Source organism: Lissotriton helveticus, chromosome 3_1 (assembly GCF_964261635.1).
Source record: "Lissotriton helveticus chromosome 3_1, aLisHel1.1, whole genome shotgun sequence".
Taxonomy (NCBI): domain Eukaryota; kingdom Metazoa; phylum Chordata; class Amphibia; order Caudata; family Salamandridae; genus Lissotriton; species Lissotriton helveticus.
The window spans coordinates 407,493,096-407,513,536 of record NC_136061.1 but is presented as its reverse complement, the minus strand read 5'-3'; the positions used below and the strand labels follow the sequence as shown (position 1 = coordinate 407,513,536).

The following is a 20,441-nucleotide window of genomic DNA, read 5'->3' as shown; positions in this document are numbered from 1 at the left end:
TCTTCAACATCGTGAAAGAGCTTTCCAACCCCAGCGCAGGAAACAACGACATCACCCCATCGCAAGACCTCTGCAACTCCCTCGCTTCATACTTCCACAACAAGATCACGGACATACACAACAGCTTCAACAACCAACCAACGCACACCATGACCGAACAACCACCCCCCACCACCACCCTCCACGCCTGGACCCCGATCAGCACCGAAGACACCATCCGCACGATGAACTCCATCCACTCCGGATCACCGACCGACCCCTGCCCTCACCACGTCTTCAACAAGGCCGACGCTGTCATCGCACCCCACCTGCGAGACATCATCAACACATCCTTTGACACCGCCACCTTCCCTGAGAGCTGGAAACACGCCGAACTCAGCGCTCTCCTAAAGAAACCAACAGCGGACCCCACCGACCTCAAGAATTATCGCCCCATCTCGCTCCTCCCGTTCCCAGCCAAAGTCATCGAGAAGACCGTCAACAAGCAACTGGCCGCCTTCCTCGAGACGAACGGATCCCTCGACCCCTCACAGTCCGGCTTCCGAGCCAACCACAGCACCGAGACCGCCCTCATCGCCGCCACCGATGACATCCGAGCCCTGATGGACAATGGAGAAACAGCGGCCCTCATACTCCTAGACCTCTCCGCGGCATTCGACACGGTCTGCCACCGCACCCTAGTCCGGCGCCTCAGCAACATCGGAATCCAGGACAAGGCGCTGGAATGGATCATCTCCTTCCTCGACGGAAGAACACAGAGAGTCCGCCTACCACCGTACAAGTCAGAGGCCTCCGAAGTCATCTGCGGCGTCCCCCAAGGATCATCTCTGAGCCCCACCCTACGGGTATGTAGCGCGCTCTATAAATGCCATTGATTGATTGATTGATTGTCTAATTCGTCCGTGTTCATTTGTTGATTCTAGATCTTATCATTTCGGTCATCTCAAAGGTCAAAAATTGATTTATCTGAAAGGAATTATAACGATTTTAAAACTAATTCTAGATTTCTATACATATGGGTGGTTTAGGTTCTACCAAAAATGTCTTACCTACGACTGTGTTGAATTAATTAATTCATAAGTTGTCATTCTCGATTGTCTTAATATTAAGGACAGGGAAGCGGTATTTTTGCCTGGGGCTCCAGTTATATTCTGTAAATCAAGTTAAGTCACATGAATTCCACAATTGTCTATAAAAAGTCTCCCTTCTGTTATAGTTTCATTGATAAAATCTGTGTGACTGACCTTTGTATCGTCATAGGCTTGTTCTCTATAACTTTGGTTCTTCGAGGTTGGCCGACACTACTATGTCATCATTGGCTTCACAGAGTCACAGTCCTGATAGTCTATGATAACGAATTGACGTATTGGTGTTTTAGAATTAGATGTTAATAATTCACTTAAACACTTACTGTCCCATAGTATCTATCTATTTTATCTATATGTGTCATTCCCCATTTATGTTAACGATGTTGAAACATGAAACCCTGCTACGGTGTATAATCCCAATGACTATTCACATACATATTATCTGCATTTGACTTGCCTATATAGACAGTCTCGAGTTTGTATTCACAAACCTAATTACTCTGTCTCATTTATACACTTCAGGACATTTTTTCAAAGGTCTAAGACATTGCATTTTACTGAGCTTGCTGGACTTGTTGCATTGGATATTAGATTATAGACCTGTCTGTTGTCAGGAAGGGCATCTTTGCTAGCTTAAGAAATATTCTTTAGATACATTGCAGTTTACAATTAGTTACGATAAACCCTTAATAAACAGTAGATCGCTAAAGACCTATTTGTATGAGTGCTGCTGTTAGTTTAAACTCATAAGGGTGAAACTTCTCTCCTTGGACTGCGACGTATTTTACCTTCAATTTGGGACAATTTTTGCAGTAAAAGCGGTATGTTCCCAGAAGATGCTATTCACACAACGCTAGTACTGAGGATGGTATTTCTAAAGTTATACATAAAACTCGAGCTCTATTAAATTTATCTACCAAGTATCAAAAAATGGCCTTCCACATACGCTCGTGCCTCTTTCTAAAGTTATACATAAAACTCATAGACATAGAACGCTACACCGCTGCTGCAATCAGTGAACCGTAATTGCCACTGCTTTTATACTGTTTTTATACTGTTTGTTGGAGGCTAGCTCCTTTTAAAAAATATATTGCTGCTAAAATTTGTTATCGCTCGAAAATTGTTTACAACTGCTTTGGAGCTCGGTTTATTGCTTAGGGACCCCACCCCCCCCCATCTCTCGCATTGCCTGCACTATAATCGAATTTAAAGCACTTTCTCACCACTTTGGTGAATCTCTCGCCGCCTCACGCCCGTCCGCCATTTTGGGTGTGGGCTTGAGACGCTGACACCACGCTTTGGGGGTTAGCAGGCTAGTTTTTGCAAGTGTCTCCAGGCAAAGGCTATTTAGGAGGTTACTCGGCGAGTGCGCCGATCAGACATAGAACGCTACACCGCTGCTGCAATCAGTGAACCGTCATTGCCACTGCTTTTATACTGTTTTTATACTGTTTGTTGGAGGCTAGCTCCTGTTTAAAAATATATTGCTGCTAAAATTTGTTATCGCTCGAAAAATTTTTACAACTGCTTTGGAGCTCGGTTTATTGCTTAGGGACCCCACGCCCCCCCATCTCTCGCATTGCCTGCACTATAATCGAATTTAAAGCACTTTCTCACCACTTTGGTGAATCTCTCGCCGCCTCACGCCCGTCCGCCATTTTGGGTGTGGGCTTGAGACGCTGACACCACGCTTTGGGGGTTAGCAGGCTAGTTTTTGCAAGTGTCTCGAGCCACACACTATAAATAATCATCAGTATGCAGGCGCGCAGCGATCGTGCGCAGCATCGCGTCGGAGGAGCGCCAGAGGAAAGCCCGTCTGTGCCCGTCCGGGCCAGGACGGGCCTAGGGGCCACAAACTCTGGTCAAATACGCACATACTCGCCTGATGCACTATGGGCCCTAAAGACTGATTCTATCTGTCTAGATGAAGCTACCTTGGCCACCTTGCAAGCCGATGCCCTGGTTCAGACTACAGGTACAGGCCCCAAGATTCTCCCCACAGCTACTAGCTGCCAGCCACATGGCCTAAGGTTAGTGACACTTAACACGCGCTCTCTACAAAAGCACCACCTAGAAGTCTTCTCTCTACTGCTTGAGGGAGACATTGATATTCTCGCCCTTTCTGAGACATGGCTTGGCTCCGCCTCTATGCCCGACATCTTGGCTGCCCTACCCCCAGACTATGATGCGATCTGGCATAATCGCCCAAATGATTGTAAAGGTGGGGGTGTGGCCTTTTTGTTCAAAACATTTCTTGTAGTAAAAGAGGTTATAGCACAAAATTGTGCCTGTGCGGAGCTGTTAGGGATTAAGGTTGCGTTTAAATCCTCTTGCATAGTAATACTGGTGGTTTATCGCCCGCCGCAAAGTTCTCCGGATTTCAATGACATCCTTTTTGAACTTCTGACGGACTTGGCCACCAGATACAAGTCCCTTCTGGTGGTAGGTGATTTTAATTATCACTGGGACAAAGTACCCAGAGACCCCACGGTGACTGAGTTCGAGGCTAATCTTTCGGTGCTTAACCTGCAACAGTTAGTGGTGGGTCCGACTCACGTGAAAGGGCACACACCAGACCTTGTTTGGTCCTCCTTGCCTAACACAGAAATAACGGAGGTTAGCCCATGCATTTGGTCGGACCACTTTATGATAAAGTGTTAGGTTCCAGGTGACCCAGTGAGGGATGCCCCGAATAAGTCACGGAGGAAAATTCGTCCTTGGAACAAGGTAGAAGCTGACCTTCTAATTACGACCTTGCTCTCCTCCACTCCCACCAACATGAGCGGTACAGATTTGGACCATGATGCTAGGATGCTAAAGACCTGGATGCTTACTGCTCTGGACAAACTTGTCCCTGAGCAGTTGGAGAGTATTAGAACTGAAGGGAAAGGAGCGCCATGGTTTGGCGCCTCCTTGAAACAGAAGAAGCAAGCCCTCCGTAAGGCAGAGAGGAGGTGGAGAATCCACTACTGTCAAACAGAGGCTGAAAATTTTAAAACCTTGCTCTCAAAATACAAGGCAGACATCCTGCAAAGAAAGGCTGCTTTTTATGAGGGAAGAATTAGGGAAGCAATAAACTTACAGCGAGAGACCTTTATGATATTAAGGGAACTCACACAACGTGACGGGCAAATCTCGGCGTGCGACCAACCAGACTGTGACTCCTTCCAAACTTTCTTCCTTCGGAAGGTACAGGATATTATCACTGACATCAATGCACGGCCAGCTACAACCATGCTGCCTAGTCAGACTACTCAGCTGCCGTCCATGACTCTGAATAGCTTTCCTCCCATCGACGACAAGTGCCTAGTGGAACTGGTCGGACAGATCAAGTCAGGTTCAAACATAGACCCATGTCCCCCTAAAATTTTCAAAATGGCCCTGCCAGGCATCCAGCCTCAGGTACTGAGCTTACTGAACAACTCATTGAAAACAGGTTATCTGCCAACTCGGATGAAAGAAGCCAGGGTCGCCCCACTTTTAAAGAAAGCAGGAACGGACACGAAAGCCTTAAAAAACTACAGGCCCATCTCGCAGTTACCTTTTCTAAGTAAGATCTTGGAAAGGCACGTCCTCAGCACTCTAGCCGGCCATCTGGAAGAACATCGTCTCCTTCATGCCAGGCAGGCTGGGTTCCGGCCCCAACATAGCACAGAACTAGTCATGGCCTCGGTCGCCGATGAGCTAAGAGTCAGGGCAGATAATAAACAGCCATGTGCCCTGATTCTCTTAGACTTATCGGCGGCCTTCGATACGGTCAGTCATACCATCTTACTGGACCGTATCGCGAAATTGGGGATCACAGGCCAGGTGCTAAAGTGGCTAGAATCCTTCCTGTCAGGTCGAACCCAGAGAGTGCAGCTAAGAGACCAACTGTCTGAGATCAGTGAAGTGACTTGGGGGGTGCCCCAGGGGTCGGCTTTATCCCCCCTGCTTTTTAATATCTACTTACAACCATTGGTGGAGGAGCTTATGCGTATGAACTGCGAAATTTTCAATTACGCAGATGATACCCAGCTATTAGTCTGGCTGGATGATAAGAGTGACCACCGCTCCAGAAACTTACGGATTTCGATAAACTCCCGCGTTGTTCATCGAAATCCGTAAGTTTCTGGAGCGGTGGTCACTGATTTCAAACCGCTGCTCCAGAGACTGGATGATGTTGATTATCGAAACTGCAAAAGATATGATGACAGTTCTAAGTCAAGAGATTCAAGCTTTAGAAGACAAACTTCAATCCTCCAGTGCTGTAGACGATGCAAAAAACAAACTTGATAAGATCCAATCGGAAATGAAAGATTTTGACACATACTTGACAAATAAAAAGACTGAAAAGCTCAAAAAAGATGTAAGATGGTTTACAAAAGAAAAAATCTACCCTTATCTTAACCCCAATTACTATCAAGGTGGTAACCAAGGCAACTACAACCCTAACTATGATAACACCTATAGGAGGAATTACACCAATTTCTCAGATACAGGCTCCTCAGACTCAGATACAGACAATCACCAAGATCTAGGGAGGGGACGCTATAATTCCAGACCACCCTTCAGGGGTAGGCAAGGATATCAAAACACCCATAATCGTGTTTTTTTATTGAGAGGCCCTTACAGGGGGAAAACGGTGCATTGGCAACAAGACAGAGGAGGACATCAAATGATGAGCCCACAACCTCGCAGCAATATGTAAAGACGCGAAACCAACAATATTGGTGGTAGACTCAAATCATAATGAAAATATGAATAAATTGAGTGATACTATGCCAATTTATAATTTATCATCTACTGATCTAAAGAACGAGGAGCTCTCATTATTGAGCCGTGGACTGTCTTTTGTTCCGTGCACCCCTATTAACAAATTTAAACTCCATGAAGACCTTTTCGCCTTCTTCCGAAAGGTGAGACTAAAGAAATTCTTTGAAGGAAAAACGAGAGGAGAGGAAAATAATAATTTATCTGGCTGCAAACCTCCTTCTAGCTTCACACCGACCCTAGGCATGGTGGGACCTGAAGTTCAAATCTTTGAACGGCGTGTGATACAAGACATCACACGTCTTTTGGGAGGAACCATTAAACCAAATTTCAACTTATCTAAACAAGAAAATCTAGCCCTCAGGAACATCGAAACAAATACAAATCTGGTAATAAAACCCTGTGATAAGGGAGGGGGCATCACTATTTTTGATAAGAGTGAACATGACAGGAAGATGTGAGCTATGCTGAGTGTTGAAGAACACTATAGGCCAGCACACTCAAGGGAATTACAACGCCTTAGTACAACTATTAAAGAGATAACTCGTTCAGCATTTGAAGAAGGTTTCATTTGTGAGGACGAACTGAACTTTCTCAATAAAACCTGTCCGGTAGTTCCAGCCATGTATGGTCTACCGAAGACTCATAAAAATGAAAGCAGTCCCCCTATGCGACCGATAATCTCCACGATTGGCTCCAACACTGAGTCACTGTCAAAATACGTGGATACGTTTCTGTGCCCATTGACACAGAAATATGAATCCTTCATTCGTGACACAGGTGATATGATCACTAAAATAGAAGGCATAACATTTAATACAGCAACTGATCTACTGGTGACGCTTGACATTGAGGCGTTGTATACCAACATACCTCAATGTCAAGCGTTACTTGCTGTAGCCTCTCTGTTACAAAGATACCCTGATAATAGACCGGACAATTTCATTTTGCAGTGCCTGGAGGTTGTTCTTTTGAACAATTTCTTCGACTACGAAGGTGCCCTTTACAAACAAGTAAAGGGCACCAGTATGGGAGCTTCTTGCGCCCCAAGTGTAGCGAATGGCTACATGGGAGAATGGGAATTGAAGAACGTGTATAATGAAGTCGCCCCTTTTTTTGAAAAAAAAATTTGTGCCGTAGATTTATAGTCGACATTTTTTTTGTTTGGCGTGGTACTGAGGCACAATTGGAAAGTTTTATACTTTGGCTAAATTCCAGTGAACCCAACCTTAGGTATACTTCCAATTTTAACAACAATAAGGTGGAATTTCTAGACATAGAGATAAATGGAAGTAGTGGCATACTAGAAGTTAGTCTGTTTAGGAAGCCAACTGCCAAAAATACTATTCTTCAGTTTAGGAGTTTCCACCCACACTGTCAGAAGGATTCAATCCCCTTTGGGGAATTCCTCAGGATACGCCGAAATTGTACAAACTTGACAGAATATCAACGCCATGGTGAAGCACTCAAGGCGAGACTCCTTTTAAGAGGCTACCCTCATCGTCTGATCAGACGAGCATTTAAAAGAGCCAAATACTATGACCGTGACTCTTTATTGAGGAGTACCAAACGTGAATCTGAAGACAGAATCACTTGTGGGATAAGGAGTGGGGGAGAGGAGTTAGCCTAACGGCTAAGGCGCTCGACCTCGGACCTGGGGATCTGGGTTCGAGTCTCGGTAACGACGCCAAAACCTCCTGTGATTCTGGACAAATCACTTAATCTCCCCGTGCCTAAAAATGAAAGTGTGTGTCCTCATGTAAAACGTAACTTGTGCTATGTAAAGCGCTCTGATACCTGAATCGGTTCGGGTCTAGTTCGCGCTATATATAAAACTCTACTAAAAAAAAAAAAACTTGTGTGATTAATCACTCGTCATTGAATTATAAGATCAAAAATCTTATAAATAGAAATTGGAGTATATTGGAGACAGAAGACAATGAGGCCCATCTCTTGAAACCTTTAGTGGCATATAGACGGAACAGGAATTTAAAAGATCGCCTAGTCCACACAAGAGGTAGAAACAAGGCAAGAACTATCCAGACATCTATTACAGGATTGACCCCGATCTGGGGCAATCATAGATGTGGATCATGCCATGCATGTGATGCTGCAATAACAACTGATTCAATTAACTATAACAACTTTCAAGTTAATTTGAAATCATTGACAAACTGTAGGAGCAGCAATGTCATTTAACCATCATATGTCCGTGTGGCCTTGCTTATGTTGGCGAGACTGGACGAGAATTCCGCACCAGATTCAGTGAACATAAGTCAGCAGTGAGAATGAGAAAAACAACAGCACCTATTGTACAACACTGTTTAGATTTTAACCACAGTGAGGCGGAATTACGGTGGTGTATACTTGAGAAAGTCCAACATAAAATGGGACAGTTGATGGAAAACACTCGCAGAAAACGGGAGAGTTTTGGGATTTTTCAGTTTGATAGTGTTCGGAAGGGACTCAATGAAAGCATAGCCTGGTATATCATAAAGAATGTGTGATACACCGTTCGATACCTCTATCATGTTCATATTCAATAACCCATAACTGAATTTTTTAGAGAATATCTCTTGTAACCATCACTATGCATCACTTTGTGTATAGCATTGTAATAATAACGGTCCCCCCCTTTAAGAATAGGAAACATCCATTATTAGATCTAAAATGATACAAAATATAGGGTAAACACTGTTGTGATATCTATATTTTTGACAATATTCGGTGTATACTTATAATCTGGATGAACACAATCTGACAACCGCAATCAGTAATACTACTGTTAAATTTTATCTTTATTCCCTTTTTAATTTATAGCATATGCTTGTATATGACTATTATGAGTATATCGAACAGCTATTGTGATTAGAAAGTATATTGGGCAACCTACAAGTCCACTTAAAATTGTCATCTAATTTCCCCGTTTTTCATCAAATATAATAAACGTTATCACAGCATTTGGTTTTTGACATTTCATTCGTGACGAGTAAAGATATTGGAATGTAGAGTAGGTGGTCTTGAAGTCCACTACAATATGGCACCCGCCCTTTCCATCAAGAACCGGTATTAGATACGGCATACGACTTCCGGGTTATACTCCTTCCGGGTCACAATATTCAAAGACTGAGGCTCCCGCGTTTTCGCCCTTATAAAGAGCCTACGAAGAAATAAATAAACAAACGCGCCGTTCCTAGATCGGAAGAGACGGGGAGAGATGTTTAGAAGTCCGAAACCATAAAGAAAGAGGTACGAGCGTATTTGGAAGGCCATTCTTTGATGCTTGGTAGATAAATTTAATAGAGCTCGAGTTTTATGTATAACTTTAGAAAGAGGCACGAGCGTATGTGGAAGGCCATTTTTTGATACTTGGTAGATACATTTAATAGAGCTCGAGTTTTATGTATAACTTTAGAAATACCATCCTCAGTACTAGCGTTGTGTGAAAAGCATCTTCTGGGAACATACCGCTTTTACTGCAAAAATTGTCCCAAATTGAAGGTAAAATATGTCGCAGTCCAAGGAGAGAAGTTTCACCCTTATGAGTTTAAACTAACAGCAGCACTCATACAAATAGGTCTTTATCGATCTACTGTTTATTAAGGGTTTATCGTAACTAATTGTAAACTGAAATGTATCTAAAGAACATTTCTTAAGCTAGTAAAGATGCCCTTCCTGACAACAGACAGGTCTATAATCTAATATCCAATGCAACAAGTCCAGCAAGCTCAGTAAAATGCAATGTATTAGACCTTTGAAAAAATGTCCTGAAGTGTATAAATGAGACAGAGTAATTAGGTTTGTGAATACAAACTCGATACTGTCTATATAGGCAAGTCAAATGCAGATAATATGTATGTGAATAGTCAATAGGATTATACACCGTAGCAGGGTTTCATGTTTCAACATCGTTAACATAAATGGGGAATGACACATATAGATAAAATAGATCGATACTATGGGACAGTAAGTGTTTAAATCTTGATAGTACAAAATGTTAAGTGAATTATTAACATCTAATTCTAAAACACCAATACGTCAATTCGTTATCATAGACTATCAGGACTGTGACTCTGTGAAGCCAATGATGACATAGTGGTGTCGGCCAACCTCGAAGAACCAAAGTTATAGAGAACAAGCCTATGACGATAAAAAGGTCAGTCACACAGATTTTATCAATGAAACTATAACAGAAGGGAGACTTTTTATAGACAATTGTGGCTTAACTTGATTTACAGAAAATAACTGGAGCCCCATCCAAAAATACCTCTTCTCTGTCCTTAATATGAAGACAATCGAGAATGACAACTTATGAATTAATTGATTCAACAAGGTCGTAGGTAACACATTTTTGGTAGAACCTAAACCACCCATATGTATGGAAATCTAGAATTAGTTTTAAAATCGTTATAATTCCTTTCAGATAAATCAATTTTTGACCTTTGAGACGACCGAAATGATAAGATCTAGAATCAACAAATGAACACGGACGAATTAGACAATAAATATACAGTCCAAGTCTAATTAAAGGTGAGAATGTTCCCATAACCCTTAATCTCTGGGACATTGGTCTCCGTATCTTATGACTAAAATAACAAGTCTGATAGAGACTTTGGAGATCATTCTAAAGAGACTGTCAATCGAGAACAAGTGTGACAACTGTATTAAAGATGGTGTCACATTTGTATTTAGCTATATGCTTACCCCTAGGTATAAAAATGCCACACACCCAGCTTGCATTGTGTTATTTTTGGTGTATTTGTACACCTCATAGTAATCAGAAAACGATATAAAAGAAATCTGCTAGATTAACAGAACTGTTCTTCAGTTAGAATTGATTACAGATACATTATGTTATATTTGTAATTCCAGGTACCCTGCACACACTTTAAGGAGAAAAACTCTTTCTTTGCTGGTCCTGAGGAAGGTGGTACAAATCCACCGAAACGCACGTAGACCTGGCGTGGAGTTTCACAACTAATATCTGTGTTACCTCAACCTTAGAAAGTGTTTGGGTTGTAGAAAAAGAAATGTGTAGTGTTGTATGTATGAGTAGGTGTGAATGTTGAAAGGTGTCTGTTAGACAGGGTGCTTGCTTCTTATTGTAATAAATTATTTTTTGTATACATTGTTTTGTAAAGTTAAAGGAATTGTTGTTTGAATTTTAATGCAGAAATGATTATAATTATCATGGATAAATTGACAAATATATATGGAAAATTTAAAAAAAAGTCTTTTTTGATATATCACTAAAAAATTAATAAAATACCAAAAATAGAGGAATAACTTGTGTATCTGTGTTAATCTGAAGTTTCATTGTCGAAATATTTAAGCTATGCTTTTGGAGAAAGTATGAATAGACCATGGGGGAATCTCGTGATACCTTCGGCAGAATGATCAGCGGCATGGCGCATGAGACTGGCTCTATTCTAAGCCTGGCTCGGCTGCAGAGTCACAGTCGACACAGCTGTCCGGGTCCTGCCCAACTGTTAAATGAACACACAGTGACAGAGAGGCAGTAAGTACTTCTAGGCACTTTAGTACGGTGTTGTCACATTTATACACTACTGTGTACTAGATGCGTAACTGAACTGCCATAGGGGGGCTGGAATGACTGTAAACACCGTAACGAACGGCCGCCAAGATCCGGAGGTTCCATTTGCCCCAGTGCAAGACATTTGGATCGGCTGCTATCATTTATTTCTTCAGGCTGGCTTCATGGTCTGCCGCAGCCCAGCTGCAGCAATCCCAGTTTCCACGCTACGTTGGCATTGTCGTGCGGTACCTCAAAGTATATTTTTGATCAATAGGCAACCCTGACCTCCTTAGTTCAATGTCTTTTTTTCTTCGCAGGCTGCTAACCCCAGGGTGAAGGGTGCCGTTCGTAGGAAATGCACAACAGGTGTTAGATTCAGTAGGGAAAGTCAGAGGGAGACTTCAGTGTAGTTCAAAAAGCGCAGCATAGCCCATACAGCTCGTATTTTCACCAGAGGGTCATAAGAAAGAATATGAAGCTATCCCGAGTGCAATGGGGATGGAGCCAGCGACGTGGCTAAAAACAAACTATTTTTTAACTCTTCTGCTTGCCTTTTACCTGCAGGTAACTGCATATAAAATAAAATGTACACACATTTAATGAAGAACATAAATGCAAGTTAAACTAGCATTTGGGAAATGCACTGTTAGGTCGTGGAAGCTCAGCTGGTTAATGGGATCACTACAGGTGTCTGTAACATCGACACAGAATTTAACCCTTGTTGATGCATTGGAGATTAGGAACATGTTTTTGAAGTGCTATGAAGTCCTAGCCTCTGGCAGCACTATGAATATGCATGCCATTATTTTTAAATAATATATCACAGAGTGTAAAATAGGCTATGATAATGTGCACAAATAACCAGGGACGATTTTGAATATGGCAGGGTACAACAATACCCTCTTTACCAACAGAGTAGAAGAGGGGCCCTTGGCTGCTAGCCCTGAAAGTGGCACCGTAGCAAATGTATGCATTTGGGATGGTGTCTGTTGTGTTAAATGTTCAGCATGTTCTCTAGTCAATCCTCAAACAGAAATGAAAAACAAAGTTAGTTTGGCCGGTCTCGGAGAGGCCTGATTTATGGTATAATCTCCTAGTGGCACTTGCCATGCTATGAACTTTGTTTTTTAGGCTATCATCCAGTCATCAATGATCAAATCAATTAGATCTTCTGAGCAGCTGCAATGCCTGCCTGCCTTCTGTTACTGAGAACTGCAGTCACGCAGTATGTCTCTGGTTAGTGCCCTTCCATTTCTCGTGCTTTGTAGTAGTTTTAAGATCTTTTTAGAGGTTCCCGTCACGCAAATGAGTGTAATTTCAGATTTTTATACGTTTCCCTCATCTTTATCGCATGATTTTGCTCGTAATAAAGTGTCACTCATAAACGTTGAAATGTCACTCATAATTACAATGAAATTATGAAAATGTCACACATCGCAATCTGAAACCTTGGCAGCTATGCAATAGTGCGACATGTTCTTTGCCAGTATTTAGTTATTATGTCATTTTAAGACGCATTGACACCGTCTGGGCAAAGGTTTCTACTCATATTTAGTTTTACTCCTGAATATCAGCGACTGAAAAGTGACAAGAACACCTTTGAAAATAATTTTTTCCTGTGCAGCACTTAAAGGTGGCCCTTTCTTCAGTGGGGAGAGGATGTGGTCCCTCAGCTAGACTGACGACTTTGGTGCTGGAAACCAGGTAAGCTATGTAATTTCATTATATGAACGGAGGCTACATTATGCATTATTCCTTTAATGCAGTCCAAGCAGCAGCTTACATCACAATATTAAAAGGTTCCAGAATAGAACAATAGTAACACATGAAAGGCATGAGCCATCAACAATCTGCCTCTTTTAAATGCGATCCAAGCAATAAGTTCATTTTCCTTCATTACCATTATTAATTTTTATCTCTATTTTGAAGTTCCCTTGGGTGTGGCTTAACCCCACCCCTCCTTCCTACTGCCTCTATACCGATCTCCAATTTACGGAGATTTCCCTACGCCCCCTTCCCTAGTCCCATCCTTGCGTGACTGACCAGATTAACCTGCCTTTTCTTTCAGCTTATGTACTATTTCTAATGTTTGAATATATTGAAAGATTTTTAGATGTTTAATCAAACCTTAATATTTTGTTTTTTGTATAAACGATTATTCTTCAATTTCATCCTTGTTCTACTTCCACATGCCATAATGAGTTTACCTAATGTCTTTGTTCAACTTCCGTTTTTCACCTCTTTCCACCAATGCAGGCCGCGCACTCCAACACGGCTCTCCATCGCTACCTTTTATTATTTTGGATTTCATCTTAGCAACAGCAGCTGATCGCAAGAGTTTCAGTAACTTGGCGCTTACGCGAAAAGCTGCTGCTCTTCGTATCACCGCAAGTAGTTATTGTTTTACGACCTTATTCATAAAAAAAGAGGGTTATAGCAGGAAATACTCATTTAACTGGCCTTTTCAACATTCTATAACACAATTAATTATAATAAGAGAGGAATTATTCTCTTTACATTCCTTCATCTATAAACCTTGTCACCATTATTAAGGGAAATCCTCCCTAATTATCTGTCATTAAAGGGCTTTACCACTTTTTACAAGTTAACATTTCCTATATACCATGTCTGACTCTGACTCAGACGAGGCTTCTGCCCCTACACATAACATAGACAACGAAGCCCTGCAAAAAAACCTTCATAAGGAATTGAGGTCCTGCATGTTTTAGACCTTAAGTCAGATTATGTCCTCTAAAAGGTCACTTTCAGATGAGGACGAAATCTCAGAAATTCCAAACCCCTACTCTGACAAGATCACTGAATTAATGGGTAAAAGAATTAAGAAAAGTAAAAACATTGATAAGAGCAATATAGGAGGTCCAAGCACCTCATCAATTCAGGGAGGTCTTAGCACCTCAACTTCTAATGGAGGTCCTCGCACCTCAAACTTCCAAGATGTCCCTAGCGGCACGAAACATATGGATGTCCCTAGCGGCACAAAATATCATAATGCTCTTTACAATATGATATAGAATCCTCAGACACACCTTAATGAGTATGTCCTTGATCTTGATCAAGAATTTTACAATCCAGAAGAGGAACTCCCATCATCCTCTAAGGACATTATCCTTGACCCCTTAGGCGAAGAAATGTTTTACCCATTAAATCTGAAACACCCAAGAAGTTCCAAGTGGTTCCCTCAGGACCACATCGCAAAATTCATTAACAAATGGATAAGAAATCTCTTAGAAAAGGACACACATAACATCCTTAGAGCTGAATGCTCTAGACCTTCTATCGAGGATAAAAGCTGCTATACCCCAAATTTGGATCCTGAACTCATTAAATTCCTATTCAAACTTGGACGTGATCCAAGAAAAGGGACAGAAAAATCCCCGAAAGGGTGCAAGACCATCTTCTCGCCGTACTAGGACCATTAGCCAGAATCCTAGATTCTGCAGAAGACAGCCGCATCAATGACACCTCTCTCAACACCAATCTCATCAGGGGATGGAGCCAGAGAGCATTAATTCTACTGGGTAATGCCAACGCTAGCATTAATGCAGAAAGGCGAAGAGTCGTTTTGACTAAAATAAATCCAAAACTAACTGACATGGCGGATTAAGAACCTTCGCAAAACCTAAAAGGTTTACTCTTTGGAGAAGACCTCATTAAATCCTTGGGTAAATATGTCTCCACTTTCACCGCCCTGGACAAGTTTTCAATCCTAACCTTTTTGGGTGGGCCTGAAGACTGGGCCTCGCTTCCGTCTGCTTTTTCAATAAAAGGCAATTTCCAAGATCCCATGGTTTTGGAAGAGGGTATCAGCAGTACAACGTGCCTCAATTCTACTTCCAGAGAATTAGAGGCCAACGCATCAGAGGATTTAGATCCAGTGGAACCGTCATCTCAAACAACCCTGCAAGTAAGTACTCTCTCCCCTCTCCCTTCTCCTTTTTTCCCCCAAAAAGTGGGTGGCAGACACAAATACTTCCTTTACAATTGTAGATTGATCACTCAAGATCCTTGGGTCTTAAACACTGTCAATGGGTTTATGATAGATTTTACTCACATACCTTTATAAACTTCATGCCTCTCTCTCCATAGCAACAAAAAATAATAGAGGAGGAGATCTCCTCTATGCTTCAGAAAGGATCCATAATAGAGGTCCCATTAGAAACTTTAAGATTTATAAGCACACTCTTTCTTGTAAAAAAGAAAGACAAAGGTTGGAGACCTGTTATAAACTTAAGAGAACTAAACACATATTTGGTTTACAGACATTTCAAGATGGAGGGCATCCATCTCTTGAGGGATTTTACTTCTAGAGGGAGACTGGCTAGTCAAACTGGACCTAAAGAATGCTTACTTCTCCATTCCTATGGCCGAATCCCACCAACCCTTTCTTCAATTTGTCTGGAAAAATCACCTTTACCAATTTCAGGCTCTCCCCTTCGGACTCTCCTCAGCCCCTTGGTGCTTCACCAAGGTCATGAAAGCTGTTGCCTCATCTCTAAGGGGCATTTGATTTTTCATTTACTTAAAAGACATTCTTATAATTTCTCAAGATCCTTCACAACTAGCCAAAGACCTGCAGGCTGTGATGGATCTCCTACAAAGTTTAGGATTCATCATAAACAAAGAAAAACCAATGTTGACCCCTTCCAGATCTCTGGAGTTCCTAGGTTTCACAGTAGACACATTGAAATGTCTCCTTTTACTACCTTCCAAAAAGATGACCAAAATCAGGAAGGAAATAAGACACGTCCCGAAACAGCAAGACTGCTCTCTGAGAGAGCTAGCCAGACTTTTGGGTCTCCTCTCCTCCTCCATCCAAGCCATCTTTCCCGGTCCCCTCAACTATTGGGCCCTCCAAAGGGAAAAGGCGAGAGCCCTAAGAACTGACCCTGGTACGGAGATCGGATCAGTCTGGATCAAGAAGCCAAATCGAACTAACCTGGTGGCTCGAGAACCTAGACGTGTGGAACAAAAAAGCAATCTTTGGTTCAAAACCAGAGTTTGTTTTAGAATGCAATGCGAGCCTTTATGGCTGGGGAGCTTGTCTTCTCAAACAGAACACTGGTGGTATCTGGTCACAAGAGGAATTATCTCACCATATGAATTATTTAGAACTAACAGCTGGGCTTTACGCCCTCATGAGCTTCAAACACTCTCTCCAGGGGAGGTCAGTCATTCTAAAGATGGACAACATGTCTGCGGTAGCCTATATAAATCGTCTGGGGGGCACTAAATCTGCGGACCTCTCGAATCTAGAAAAGAAACTTTGGATGTTCTGTATGGAACACAAGATCGCTCTCAAAGCGGCATACCTTCCGGGGAAATCGAACATCTCTACAGTCTTGAATTCAAGATTCCTGTTAGATCACAGCGATTGGAAACGGAATGTTTCCTTGTTCAGTACCCTAAACAAGATCTGGGGCCCTCTAGAGACAGACTTATTTGCGGGCAGACTAACCTTTCAACTGGAGAACAACTTCAGCTGGATGCCTGACCCGGGTGCTCTAGCAGTCAATGCCTTACTACAATCTTGGAATGGAGCCAAGGAGTATGCATTCCCTCTCTTTGCCATGATTCAGAGAGTTCTTCAGATAGTGAGACAAGATCAGTGCTTCCTTGTCCTAATAACTCCCTTTTTTTTTTTTAAAAGACCTTTATTGTACATTCTCAGTATAACACAGCTTAAGGCCTACAACCCCTTGGGCCGGCCGCAACAGCAGCAGAGTTGAAATATCGTTTTCAGGTTAACACAGCCGTGTAGCCGACAACCCTGTGGCCCGGCGGCAAATGGAAAAATGTTGTACACAATCCAATCGTTCCAAGTATACGATATGACTTAGGTCTATGCTTTTTGTTTTAACCATGTAACAAAACTTTTCATGAAATTAAAATCGCATTCTATACTTCAATCTTCGAAGGAGACAGAACATATATTCATACTTGCAGCATTGTTAGCATGTGTGGTGCACCCATCGACCTGTCCTTAACATTATAGCGTCCGCCCAGCAGTAGGGCGGGTTTAAACACATTAGGGGATACACCCACTGACATATAGATTTCAGTCCTAACCTTTAATCCGAAAGGCACTCATCCGAGTCTACCCGTGGCCTAATAACTCCCTTTTGGCCATCCCAAGCATGGTTCCCCACCACTCTAGAACTAGCTTGCAACCCCTCCTCCTTCTTAATTCCTACCCTAAAGAATCAACTTGCAGACGTAGACGGAGGAGTTCAGCCCCTAATTCAGAATGGAAGTTTAACCCTTCTTGCCTGGAGAGTGGTAGGAGATCCAATGAAATCTCAGGATTTTTGGCGACGGCTGCAACTCTCCTCAGAGAGTCTTGGGCCCCAGGCACTCACTACAGCTATAACAACATATGGAGAATCTGGGTACGTTGGTGCCTGGAAAGGAACCTGGATTCCTTGGAAGCACCTATTTTTGACATTGTTAACTTCCTTGTTGAACAATTTGATAAAGGCCTCAGCTATAGAACTATCAATTGCTATATATCGGCTATTTCTGCTGGTCATGTCCTTGTCAATGGTAAACGGTAGGTAAAAATGTCATTGTTGGTAGAGGGATGAAAAGCATTTGTTTAAGAAGACCTCCTAAACCTAAATATGAAAGTCATTGGGATGTGAAACTAATCCTTGACCTTTTCAATAACTGGCCCGTTAATATTCTCCTCAATAGAAGCAAGCATTGGCATAGCCAATAAGTCTCACCTTTGGGGCCTTATAAGTGTTTAGGCAGAGCTATTGACTTTGCCAATGTGTTTAAGCTGTGCTGTAGAGAAGTGTGGCTGCTGTGCAGGATGCTGAAAAGTTGTAATAAAAAAGTGCCAGAAGGATTTTTGTTACCTTATATATGACCAAGAATGTCCAACCAAACGACCATATTAAAAAATGTATGTACAATAAAAGATTTCCTCATTTTTCTTTTGTTCTTGCAATGCTGGCAACTTGTTTTTGCCTATTTCAATGGTTGTTTGTTAAAGTTTTTTGTTTTGAGGGGGCATAAACAATTGGAGGTTGAAGGTTGTATATGTGTATTCAGCTGTATACAACACTATTTCAATAGTTCACTGCAGCCTGTTTCTCAGCTCTTGGACAATGTAAACCCACTGAAAACCGGTTTGTGGTGGGAGTACCCCAAACAAAGGGTCCAAAATCCATTGAGGGGTGGAAGGCAAGTAAAAACCACTGAAAAGCAAAAAGGCACCCAGATGGCCGCTGGACACAAGCCAGGCAGTTGAGCTTCTAAAAACGAACAGGTCTACAGGGTACGTTGCCTAATATCCCGAAATTCCCAATGCCACCAAAAAATGAAAAAAAAAAACACAGCAATACTGGCGAATTGTTTACATGGCGAGCAGGGCAGTACCCTCTCCATCCACAGAAAACGTGTTTTATGGGCCCGGATACCTGAAGTTCATAACCGCTGCATTGATTAAAGATTGAAAGAAGACAACATATTGGGCAACAGCACGAGCCACAGCATACCTTCCCAGCCTCCCTCGAAGATAAAAGTAAAGAAATTGAACATGCACCTCCCACTGCGGCGGCCTTTCCACCATTGCAAAACATAAAACACAGTTTTAAAAATGAACCACAAAACAGCCAAAAATAGAGGCATAACCTGAGGGGAGGAAAGGAATCTTCATTCTCTGCCAGTTTAAGAGGGAAGGAAAGCGGTTTAAAAATATACGTGTCTCTCCCCCTCTCGTGCTTACAAATTGCGATTTAAAATGCCTTTTTGTCGAGCTGCTGCAACTAGTCTAACTGGTCCTGGGCGAAGGGCAGCTTATTCAGAGAAGTGCTTTGTAATCAGATCCCACCTCAGCTTGAATTTGCCTGTACTGAATGGATGGATTTGCGTCCCTGCCGCCTCCTTCTCTGGTTTTGTTTTAGCAGGGCTTTTAAGAGCATACCTGAGAGAATGCCTTCATCATCGGCCTCGCTCCATCAGAAAAGCCTGCCATGGAATCATGCTAAAGGTAGAGGTGGAGAGAGATAAATGTCCAACGAGAAGGCAAACAATGAACTAGGCGGTGTCCTAGTGATCCGACTGTGTGTGCGCGCAGGGGCAGGAGTCACAAGAGTAAACAAGCATTGGAAATGCAATAGGTCTCGCAGCATTAGAGTTAGTGCTTTTAGAATTGTTTATGGGTTTTTTTGTAAATCTTTAGCATTTTTGTTTCCTGTAGCCAATGCTAAAGAATTAAAAAAAAAAAACCATAAACATTTCTAAAAGCTCTAACTCAAATGCTCCGAGACCTATTCCACTGTGTGAGGGTGAGGGGTTGAGGGTGAGTGAGGGTGGGTGAGGGTGAGTGAGGGTGAGGGGTTGAGGGTGAGTGAGAGTGAGGGTGAGGGTGAGGGTGAGTGAGGGTGAGTAAGGGTGAGTGTGAGTGAGGGTGAGTGAGGGTGAGTGAGGGTGAGTGAGGGTGAGTGAGGGTGAGGGTGAGGGTGAGGGTGAGGGGTTGATGTTGAGGGTGAGGGGTTGAGGGTGAGTGAGGGTGAGTGAGGGGTTGAGGGTGAGTGAGGGTGAGGGTGAGGGGTTGAGGGTGAGTGAGGGGTTGAGGGTGAGTGAGGGGTTGAGGGTGAGTGAGGGTGAGGGGTTGAGGGTGAGTGAGGGTGAGTGGTTGAGGGTGAGTGAGGGTGAGGGTGAGTGAGGGTGAGTGAGGGTGATGGGTTGAGGGTGAGTGAGGGTGAGTGAGGGTGAGGGTGAGTGAGGGTGAGTGAGGGTGAGGGGTTGAGGGTGAGTGCAATTAGGTTAATGTCAGGTTGATTGCCCATTCAAATTATCACTGTCCTGTAACTCAGGATTGCTTTTAAAACCAGGGAATCCTGTCTGAGAAAAAAGCATGAAACATGCGTAATTACTGTGGTCTTCACTGGCTAAACTAAACACGTGAGAAGTCACATAAAATCAGCCTCTTACTTAATTGTACGAGGAATCCTGGAGACCTATTTAGTGCCCAAATGCTTGTGCTAAATAAATGTATTATATTTCGCAAAGTCCACCACAAACTTCAAAAAGCAAAG

The 20,441-nt window shown here is 42.6% G+C and overlaps 1 long non-coding RNA gene across 1 annotated transcript in view; it reads left to right on the top strand.

The window, feature by feature from the left end:
* The window catches only part of LOC144824566 (uncharacterized), a 65,865-nt gene that overhangs the window by 31,321 nt on the left and 14,103 nt on the right, over positions 1–20,441 (top strand). The window contains exon 2 of the long non-coding RNA XR_013609015.1: positions 13,001–13,080. This is a non-coding gene — a long non-coding RNA (uncharacterized LOC144824566). The remainder of the gene's footprint in view (positions 1–13,000; positions 13,081–20,441) is intronic.